General features: G+C 40.2%; 1 long non-coding RNA gene across 1 annotated transcript; it reads left to right on the top strand.

The window, feature by feature from the left end:
• The first annotated feature begins 38 nt into the window (after window positions 1-38).
• LOC125182156 (uncharacterized) lies at window positions 39-7,142 on the top strand. The gene is made up of 3 exons (XR_010832864.1): window positions 39-4,729; window positions 5,529-5,686; window positions 6,109-7,142. It is a non-coding gene; the product is annotated as an uncharacterized lncRNA (long non-coding RNA).
• Window positions 7,143-11,269: the final 4,127 nt, after the last annotated feature.

Here is an 11,269-nt window from a genome sequence, read left to right on the forward strand (position 1 = left end):
GGGGGGGGGGGGGGGGGGGGGGGGGGGGATGAAGCTTGTAGTTTTTTTGTAGACATCTCTCAAGGGCAAAACTAACTTTGGAAAGGGGAATGTCCTTGTGCAATTATGCAACACTAGTTCAAAGAACAATTTATCTTGAGATCTTGAGTTATCTTGAGCTACCTGGCCTGACCAGAGCTGTGTTAGGTGCCCAACTTTGCCAGTAAGGCTTCTTGACTAACTATTAGCTCAAGTGCTATAACAGAGTGAGGTGGTTAGATTGCTTTTGGTTTTACAGTAGGCTTGGCCAATGTCAACTTAATGGCTCCACATTTTCTCTAAGCAGTGTTAGATGCTTCAGTATAAGCTGCTCGCTCACGTGGGTGTCATGCTTTTTTATTTCTGCTCCATCTGGAGGTAGTCCAGACTCATGTTCTTGTAATTCTATTGTGTTATAAGGCCTGAACAATTAAGAAAGAAATTGTTTATCAAATCCTGGGAGAAAATACAGTTTAAAGTTTGACAACAGCATGCTAATACAATTAACAGTATTTCTAAATACCACATTCCTGAGCTCCTAAACCAAAGAGTGGCTGCAGGGACAGTTTGACAGATAAAAACATATATATAGTTGTTAGTTTTAATAGTTTTTTGCCTGCAACCATAATCTGTATCATTATTTTTTAGTTTAATTCTGTTGGACAAGTTTCAAAGATAAATATGGTGTGTAATAAGCCTTTGCAACCTCTAATTTGTGAAGGAGTGTCTGTCCAGTTAATACTTGTTCATTGAAGCAAGGGGTTTTGAAATAGCTGGAGTACGAACTGTAATTACTGATGTCTGTTTCCTATTCACCTATGGGTTCTGGCATTTGATCAAAAAATGTAATGTATTGCTTAATCTCAGAGCATTCCCCATTTTCAAAAATATTTACTTTATGAGAATTGTACAGCGCTGAGTGACCTCAGCAAGACCAGAGCAGATTTTTATTTGGCATTGATCGTATGGCGTGAATCCAAGTTTTATTCCTGTTACTTCTGAATGTTGCTTATTCAGATAGATACCTATTTATAACGTACCTCTAGTTCAAATTCAAAGCATTTTAAAAAGTATTTAATATATTACTGCTAGTGTTTTTTAACTTTAATAGGAGCTCTCAAAAGAGGAATACAAATGTTGAGCAATTTATACGAGGACAACCTGCAAGTCGACAGCAAAGTGGCAAATGGACGTTATTCTCTGTTTAGTGTGTGGTTTGTCATAGTTGGAAATAACCTGAAGTCTTGAGCAAATGAGGTAGGTTTCTAAATCTCTTTGAAAGCCAATGGGAATTAGGTACCTCATTGCCATCTGCCCTGCGAAGAGGGCAAGAAACTGGGACGTTGAACGTGAATGTTCTAAGCGTCATAAGAGGTAGTGGAAGCCCTAATTTCATTCAAGAAAAGTTGTCATCCTTCTTGTCTAAAAATGGCTGTGTTGTTTTGTATCTGCCTACAGCCGTGTTTATTTTACCATCAAATCTTGTCTTTCCAGTTTCCTTGGAACTGTGTGTGGTGGAACTGAGAGGTTTTATGTTTCTTTGCTTAAAATCAGACCTGGAACATAACAATTTGTTCTCAAAAAAAAAAAAAAAGTATAGAAATAAAAAAATAAACGTAGAAATTGGTTGGTAAGAAATGCAAACAGTCAAGTTTGCACTCTTGTTCTGATGTTACCTGAAGACATGCTGTACTCAAGGGCTCCATGTTTTAGTCTGACAGTGCTCCTCTTGAAATCAGCCTTCATTGATTCTGATAGCAGATGATAGTGCTGGATGACATTGTTGCATGTGATTATGGATTTGAAGTATAGAATTACTTCATGTAATTCATTTTCTCTTTTTTTTCTGGTTTCCTCAGAAAGCCCCTGCTCTAGCAATATGTTGCCAAACTCTTTCATCATGAAAGTGGCATAGTTTAGCTACAGCCTAGGCTCTGGGAAATCACTGGTTAGTGTATTCCGCAGTCCTCAATCAAAAGAGCAACACCTTTACTCCAAAACTGGTCACATTGGAACAAATGAGGGTGATAGTATGCGTTTCTTACAAATTCTGGTCTGGAGATGAGGACCTGCATTTGTTAAGGAGAACAGATACTGGCTTGTATTTCAATGCTGAGTAGAGAAGAGGTTGCTTGGTTTAGAAGGAGGAAGTTCGTGGACAATGTGAACTGATCAGCTCACCAGCTAGAATAATGCAGTGAGGGTGTTTCTGTACTCCTGAGGGGTTTTTGAATCTCCCTCTGGCCATGCAGTGTTGCCATTAAAGCTGTAGCGTAACCTCTGCTTGTCATGTCTGAGCTCCCTCTGGTGTGGAGAGAACGGGTACTGCTTGCACAGATGTGAACAAAAGATGACTTGAGGGGTAGTTTTAATTTTGTTGGTGCTTATTCAAATGTTATTCATTCTGGTCATACTGGCTGTGTGCACAAATCCTAGTTAGGACTGCTGGCTCGCAAACGTCCAAGTATTAGGGTAAATGAACATTGTTTTGCTTCCAGGGATGCCCAAGGATGTTAGGAGAGGGGGCCAAGGCGATAGAGAATTTGACAGAGACCTGATCTCACATTAATCATAACAGCCACAAGCAACCTGACATTTTACTGTTATACAGTAGGAACCTGGCAGCAACCTTTGTGATTCACAAGTAATCTGTCATAAGCCCCTATTTTATACTGCTCATAACCATTAGGTCTTAAAGAGTTTGTGTTTGCCCCGGACTGAATATTTTCAACTCAATTATTGTCGTAAGTAAGTGTTAACTAGAAATTACTGTGCCATAATCACATCTGGGATACAAAATTTTGTTGAAATAGGTTTGGGGGAATAATTGCTGGAAATTCACCATTCTTTCCACAGTATTTATTTGTTGTGAAATTCATCCATTTTGATGACATTCCAAGAGCTGTATAATCCTTAGGGCGCTGATTTGCAAGTGTGGTATGCCATAGACTAAAGATTTTCTGTACCAAATCTGAACAGAAGCTTTGTTTGATATTTTTTTTCTTTTTCTTTCTTTTTTTTTGGACAGCCTAGTATTTCAGGTTCAGCATAGTGGCATTGCAAATGTTGATGTACCTCAATTGGTATTTACAGCACTGCTCAGCAGTGTAATTCATCATATAAGCATAGAATTCTACTTTTGAAAAAAAAAAATAAGTATAAGTGCTTAGATCACATACACTCCAACAGAAATAGGACATCCATCTAATAATAGAAAAAAAATGTGTGAATTCCTCCTGAGGATAAGTGGGTACAGCTCTATTGAAGCGAGTGGTCTTTTCATATAAGTGGAGTTGCACATGTTTTCTCCGGGGATCAGTTCAGTCCACTTTGCCTTTGTAGTCTGTGCTGAAATTCTTCAAGATAGGAAAAAACTTGTGGAGTATTTGCATGTACTAAGTGCCTGGCATAGATCAGAGTCTTTATTTTTCACTTTTGCTAGCAGTACAATCACTTAAAGAAAAAAAATAAAACAAGTAATTAATCCTGTATGAATGTTCAAACATTCTGTTACTAAGAGTTATTTTCTCCCCCCAGACTTAGGACTTCCTCTGTGCACGGTCCAAGAAGGCTAGTAAAAGTCCTTTCCAGAAAAATACAATTTTCAAGTACCGTGATTGTGCTATGATACTCGCTCTACCTGAATCTGTTTAGATAACAGGCATCATGCTGTCTTTGGTTTATTTATCTGTGATCGAAGAGCAGGGGAACTAGGAGAAGCAGTCAAGGAACATATTAAGGGGGTACGCACTGTTTGTGGTAGTAAGATCAAGCAGAACTTGTGAGGAGATGAATTTTCTTCATCTAGAAATTCAGCTGTGCTCAAAATAAGATTCACCCTCGCAAAGGGAAAAGAACAATCTGGAAAATCTCTCTCCTCCCCACCCCCTTGAAAGGGCAGCCTGATATTGGTTTAAAGGTATGAGTTGGGACTCTGGATATTTTTCCAAGGTCTTTTGCAGCCAGTCTAAGATCATCCTGCCCACAGTCCAAGCTGGCTAGCACCCGGCCAGCTCCTATCCCAAATCTGCGTAGCTCTATTAGTGCAGAGCTGTGTCCACTCCATTAAATCTTCTGAGAGTCCCTAAGCCTCGTTTGCAAAAATCTGGATAGACATTCCCCAGAATTAGTTCAATATCCAGCACTGGCACCATTTCACTGTGAAACCTTGGAAAAAGTGCCTCGAGCCAGATTTTAAACACGCAGAGCCATCCCAGAGCCCACTGTTAAAATGCCACTGATCTTTTAAGAGACACTGCTCAGTTGCAATCTCCGTTTTTGCCAGAGGGTATATATAAAGCCACTCAAACTTTGACACTGCCTCTCAGGGAGGCTGTGGATGTACTTGTGCATTAACCCATAAGTACAGGCACTCTCTTTCTGATCTGGTAAAGAAGCAATTATTTATACAAACTGACACGACACAATTAGGATCAATCATCCTCAGGATACCCAGGGCCTCAGTGGCTGGGATATTTCCTCAGCCGTGGGAAAGGTGTCCTCTAGATGTTACAAATTTGATAGAAACAATCAAAATAAAATCTTTAACTACCCTGAGGGTTGCTTTGGTGATAAAGTTAGTGCCTGGTGAGATGTCCAATGCTCTCCCATCCACTTTATTACAGATAGGAAGTGCAAAGTTCAGCTGCCAGGATCCTCAGGAGGGACATCCTACCTGGGCTGACAGAAGTGCTTGTTTTCCACCTCACAGGTACAATCTCAAGCTACTCCCTCCGCAGTTCAGCAGCTGTGGCCCTCTCTAAGCTGGGTGGCAGCGCGGGCACCACCGCACGGAGAGGGCGTCCCAGTGCTGCCAGGCTCAGCCTTGCAGCTCTGCAATAGCCGAGTTGTTTGGGGGATGCAGCCATCATGTTCTCACCGCTGTTTTCTAATCAGGAAAAAAAGAAATTACATTTTCCCTTTCTAACTCCTCGCTTGTGTTATCTGTTTATAGCTAAGTTCTTTGCTGTGTTTGCTACTGCATTCAGATCAGATAATGCATAGAAATCTGATCTTAACAGTGCCCTATCCTGCAGAGGGGAACAGCTTTCCCTTGTCATTACTGAAGGAGAGAGAAAGGAGAGACTTCACCCAGGCAGGCAGGTGGTGGTTGTTCCCATGAAGGTCTCTGTGCAGGAGCCTCCCCTGGCTGCAGTATATCTGTGAATACACACGGACTCTTACCAGCAACTAAGCCCTCAGCTCTTTCTGATTCAAAATACTCCTAGACAGAGCTCTGTGTTACTAGAAGAATAAAGGCTTTCATCATCTGATCATAGTTGCTTCCACCTTCTCCCACTGGACAATTTCCTTCTTAAAGATTTTTTTTTTCCAGAACATCTCTCTGAACCTGGTGCTTCAAGTCTGGCCAAAGCAAGCAGCCCGGCTCCTTTGGCAAACATTTTTTATTGTATTGGTGACTGTTCCTGCTTTCTTTTCCCAGGACAGTAAGTGGTCCTCTTCTTCTCATCTTCTTTCTTTTCTTTTTTTCCTCATCTTCTTTCTTTCAGGTTTCTCAAATGGTGTGGTCAGCTTTGCTTGTGTTTATTATTCTGAAAGCAACCATAAGGGGCAGCAAAGCCCAAAGGGATGAAGAAACGTGGTGAATTCTGCTGTGATTTACATGGAGCTCTGTGTAAGACAGAGGTGCAGAGTTTTATGCAGTCAGGTAAGTAAAGGTACATGGAAACCTCAATTTCCAAATCCTTTTTGAATGAGTTCTAAGAAGACTACTTCCAAAGCCACACTTTTTTTTTTTTTTTAAACCTAACTTGTAAATTTACCCTAGTTAAATCTTGGCCTTCCTCATGTGGGAAGAACGAAGGTAAAACTACAAGAACAATTGTTAGCTTCTCCCATATCATCATGCAAGAAGTACCTCTGAAGAGATCTGCAGTCAGTTTAACAGAGGCGTGTGCATGTTCATAGGGTGTACGTCCAAATTGTGTCGCAAGCTGGATTTGAATTTTGTCCTGATTCTAAGACAGGAAGACTAACAAGACCATCAAGAGAGTCATTTGCAGAAGATATTGGACCCGTAGGCTTGTTTCAGAATGTTTACCTGATCTCTTTATATTTCTTTAACAAAAGGTATGCGTGGGTTTTAAGGGGATGAAGAAACCTTTGAAATGACCCGCTTTTGTGAAATTTGGCTTTCCTTCCCCTTGGTGGCCTTTGTCCTGAAGAGCAAGACATTTCACAGCGAATAGCAGGGACCTATTGAAGGGAAGGTGGGGTGAAGAAGCAGCCAAATTTTTCCTTCAGCCTCGCTGGAAAGCAGCTATGAAAGGAGAAACAAAGGCTGTGGCTGGCCACACCTCGTGAGGACGGCAGCACCAAAGGGGCCGTGGCAAGCTCCAGCTCTCCCCTCCCTACACCCGGCACTGGTGCAGAGCGCGGCTTGCCCGGCTCGGGCATTGTAATTCTGCTACAGCCGCGCGTGCCATCGGAATTCAGCTGTCATATTCTGCGAGCTGGAATTCATCAAAGCGTACTCACCGGCCTTTTAATTAGTGTTAGATTAGCATTTTAAGATATGGGTAAATTCCCAAGTCTAACTTTGTTTAAAGGTGCGTATTCAATACAGTAGCCAGGAAATCATGTATTCTCATGGACTTACTACCTTAGTAATGTCATGCTGTGAGGGAAAGAGGCAGATAATACTTCCGACAAATATTAAATGCTATTTGTATAGCTACTGCCTGTGAATTTAAACAGAAAATCGTTCCTCACGCCTTGCCATGAAACACACGCAAATTTCTTTTGTGGCTTTCATGTTTCATTAAAGCTTTGTATGTGGAAGAGAGGAAAATCTAAATTGCTACTTAATTAAAGGGATACTGTCAGATTAAGTATATTTTGAAGAAATGAACTTTGCTTTTTACCTGGGTTGTCAGTAACACCTAGGATTATTAAAAATGAAATGTTTTTTAACATCTAATATACTTACCATTTATCAACCTGAGTCTGTTCTTCTCTTTGGCTGAAACTGAAACAGTCTCTTGCTTTTCCCTGTAGTCAGGTTCATTGTCTGGATCCTATTAACTAACTCAATATTGGAGGTTGTAAATACCAGGAGGTGCAGCTTACATACAAACCAAAAATAAAAAATAAAATAAAATAAAATAAAAAAAATAAAATAAAATAAATGTATGGCTCTTGCTTTATTCCATTAAAACATTTCTCTAGACCTGAACATCATGTAATATATGCTCCTTTAATCACATTTTGATCACCACACAGCATGTGGAGTGTGGGTTAAATTCTGGAGAATGCTGAGCAGGGTTTTGTGTGAACTTTCCACTCTTTCTGAAGGCAGAAGGTGCTAGGGTCGCTCACCAGCAATGGAAAGGGGTCAGAGAGCTATGCTGCAAGGTGCGGATGTGTAAGAGCCCAGTCCCACTCAGCGAGCTCCCCACTGTTGTCCTTACAGTGAAGTTTCAAGCTAGGTCCGTGGCAGTGTTTGGAAGTATGTGGGTACACCTGACAAATGAAGGATGGGAATTGTTTCAGAGCCCATCCACGCCTTCACCTTTCCAGAATGGATGTGTGATCCTGTCTAGACTGGCTGACAAAATCTTATTGTGGCAGGAGCCAGATGCAGCTGGAAAGAAAACCAAATTCTGCCCCAGTGGTTTTGTTGTTGATTTTACAGAAGTTGCAGAAAGGGCAGAGAGGGTGTGTATTATGTGCTAATATTATTAAACTTTGAAATAATGCCATATTCCACAATCCCAGAACTCTGCAATATCAGAGAGGGCATTATTTATAAAATGGCTCTATCTACATACACCAGTGATGACTGTTTTTGCAGCTCCATATTAATGCACGTTAGCATCCTCGTGAACCTATCTGATACCACTTCTACATGGAGACTTAAGCTCCTTAAGCAATGTTCACACCTCCATGAAAAATAACCCAGTTAAGTTCTTCCTTTAAATAAACTTTCTAAGCAAGTCTATTAACAGTTATCTGCTATCTGCCACAAGGGGAAACATGTAGACAGTGCTGTAGTGTGTTATATATCTTGGGCTGCTGAGTATTAGGTAGTAAATTAAATGAGAAGTGAGAGCTCCTTTCACTGGATCCTCCTACTTCGTTTTACCACATGGGAATGTTTAAGTTGAGTCCTAAGGAACCAATCTGCATTCCCAAGAGACATGTTCCTGCGTTCTGAAAAATAAGCCTGACGTGTAAAAGGCACATCAAAATGCTTTCGTGGTAAAGATTTGCCACGGCCTCGAAATATAAAAGCCTGCCTTGGTGTCGTACAGAGATGTATCGTTTCAACACGGGTATGTGCATAGCGAGCCTGCTCATAAAATCTGACTTCAAGTATCTGGGGATGTCCACAGTCTTCAACAGCAAACAATACCCTGTGGTTTGGCTCCTGCTAGAGAGTTGAGCAACTGGAACTCAGTTCCCAGGTCAGCTATTTCCTCTGACTGTGAGCAATTCACTTCATCATCCTCTGTTTCACAGTTCCCTCTCATAAGGGATGGTGAGGGGAGTCAAGGAACCCATTCCGACCTTTGCGATGGCTGGGGTGGCCAGAGGTTTCTGTGGTGGAAACCACACAAGTCACTTAGTGGACAGAGATTCTGGACAGGGCCGTGAAAGTTGACAGGAAATTCTGTCTGCTCTGAAATACTACCAGGTCATTAAAAAACACCCTCTAAAGAAAGGATGTAATTGCAAATGAACTTCTGTGGACTTTTTGTTTTGTGTTGAATACATTTGTGTGAAATCTTACTGCTTTCATCGCATTTGTTGCTGCGTGGATTTCCCACAATGGCCCTGGAATTTCATTTGAACAACAACAACAAAATAATAATAATGAGAAACTGGAGGATTTGGATCCTAACCAGAAGTTGAGCTAGATGGATTTATAATATGCCCTGATAAAGTAAGAATATATAAACAGGGAAAGAGACGTACAGGCAACAGAGAACACAGATATCTCCTTTTCAGATTAAGCATATGGCCAGCAGCTGGCAGACCTCTGTAGATCTCTATGAAACTTAACGATAGTATAGACATCCTTTGCTGCATGTTCCTGGGTGACAATATCTGGTAGGAAGAAAAAGATTGGCCATTCATTTAGTGAGACTTTTAATTCCATTTTGAAAAGGGGAAGGAAGAAACGTAAAGGCAGAAGCTTCCTGGAAAGTATAAGCCTGCATAAAGGACAACAATGGGAAAAATAGGCTTTTATTTTCTTTCAAAGAGTTTAAATTAAACAGAACTTTCCAGCATATGTTAGTATTCATAGCTCTTGCAGATCATGCATCAGAACGAACAACTTGTGATGATTATTAGTTCTCTGTATTGCGGTAGGTCCTAGAGATCAGGGTGCTATTATGCTGGTTGCTCATAATTAGAGATTGTGTACTCCCTGGAGTGGTGACTATCTCAATAAACAAGACAGAGGATGAGAAAAAGGAAGTACTATTGTTCTCATTTTCCAAACAGCACATGGAGAAACTGGCAAATTCAATGATTTGCCAAGTTTATGTAAGAAATCTTTGGCAGAATTTGGTAGACAAAGGTTCATGCTTTGTTTGTCTTCTAGGAAAATGGCTGACATTTAGGTATGGAAAGAAAATACTGTTTTAAATGTCAAAATAATTTCACATTTTAAAAATAAATTATTTTTGATACCTTCCAAATCTGTTATAGGCATGTGCCTGTAAGCTTTTTATTTTTGATATTTCAGTTTTCTTTTCAATTTCTCCAGCTTATTTCCATCTACCTTTCTATTTAAAAACATGTTAACAGGAAAACTGTGAGAGAAAAGAGTTGAGACACCTGGTGAGGAAAAACAACGAACCAAAGTTTTGATAAAAATAACATAGACTCCCCCATGACTTCAAGTTTCACTAAAAAGCTCTGAAATTTTTCAATATAGAAAAAAGAACTCCTCTTCACAAGAGACACAATTCATTTACCCTCTTACACTTGTTTATTTAACAAGTTTATTTACTTGTTTATTTATTATCTTACACTGTATATTTAAGCCTCTAAAACCCATTACTGCGATGAAGCCAGAAGAAATATCTGGCCATGCACCCATGAGATTGCACGTGGAAATCAGCCCAGAACACACTGCTCCTTCGCATGACCGACTCTTTGACTCTTTTGGGCTGAGCTCTGGTACTCCCCTGCCCAAACTGGCAAGCTGGGAGAGATGCTGGAGTCACGAATAAGCCATAGCTCACAGCACATTTGGAGATGGAAGAGGCTTTGCTACACAGAAGGGTTAGGGTCAGCATGAGGGTGAAGGAACTGAGGGCCTCCAGCACTGGCTCTTTCTGTTGTGAATGTTTTGTGACATTCTGTGATCCAGAGCTCTTGTCCAGCTGTTTTTAAAGCCAAAATTCTGTCTTTTCCCTATCTGTGTTATAGGTTCTAAAGTAGGCTTCTTGGAACATCTGTAATGTCTGCACCCAATGAAACCTGATGTATTTCACTTTTCCAGTTCTTCGTGTGGTATCAGGAGTCCAGAATACCAATTAGGATCTTATTCCTGATGCTTTTCTACATGAACACATGAAGTGGAGAAGCTGAAAGCTCAACAGAAAGGTCACCTCTTCCATCTTTTGATCCGTCCTCTTTCTTTCGGTACATTGGAGATAATTACGTAGTTTGTTTCTTTTTGTCCTCATTTCTCAGTGCCAGGAACACCATGGAATGACTTCTAGGCTCATACTGAGGTCAGGAAGTTCCCCCCAAAGGCGATGATGGGAGGCCTTGGACATCACCCTGGAATTTCTTGTAACATAAACAAGTTCTAAACACACTCTGAGACCTCCTGTCACTTGAATGGTTTTGAACCTGATATTGATGTAAGATTTTGTAACTCCAGCTTAAAAAGTTGAAGGAAAAGTAAACTATAATGAAACAAAAACCATTGCTAAAACTTAATACTTTTTGAAAGCTAAGTTGCCATAACAACTTGATGCAAAACTCTTTGGTGGTAACTTTGTACTCAGTCCTATTGAGGTTAAAATAACCTTACCCTTGTGTTAATACTTTGCCAGCATAGTAAATACTATTGGTTACAGAAAATTAAAACTTTTAAATAGTGAAACTACTTTTACTGAAGTAAAAGAAACCTCTTAAATCTAAGTGTTTTTCTTCCTTTAAAAAAGCATAATTTGTCAGACATTAAAATAACAAAAGGTCTTTGAAAAAGGATTATGGTTTCTGATGTTTCACTACGAGAATGGATTTACTTTATATCCTACTGATG

Source organism: Anser cygnoides, chromosome 7, assembly GCF_040182565.1.
Source record: "Anser cygnoides isolate HZ-2024a breed goose chromosome 7, Taihu_goose_T2T_genome, whole genome shotgun sequence".
NCBI classification, from domain to species: Eukaryota; Metazoa; Chordata; class Aves; order Anseriformes; family Anatidae; genus Anser; species Anser cygnoides.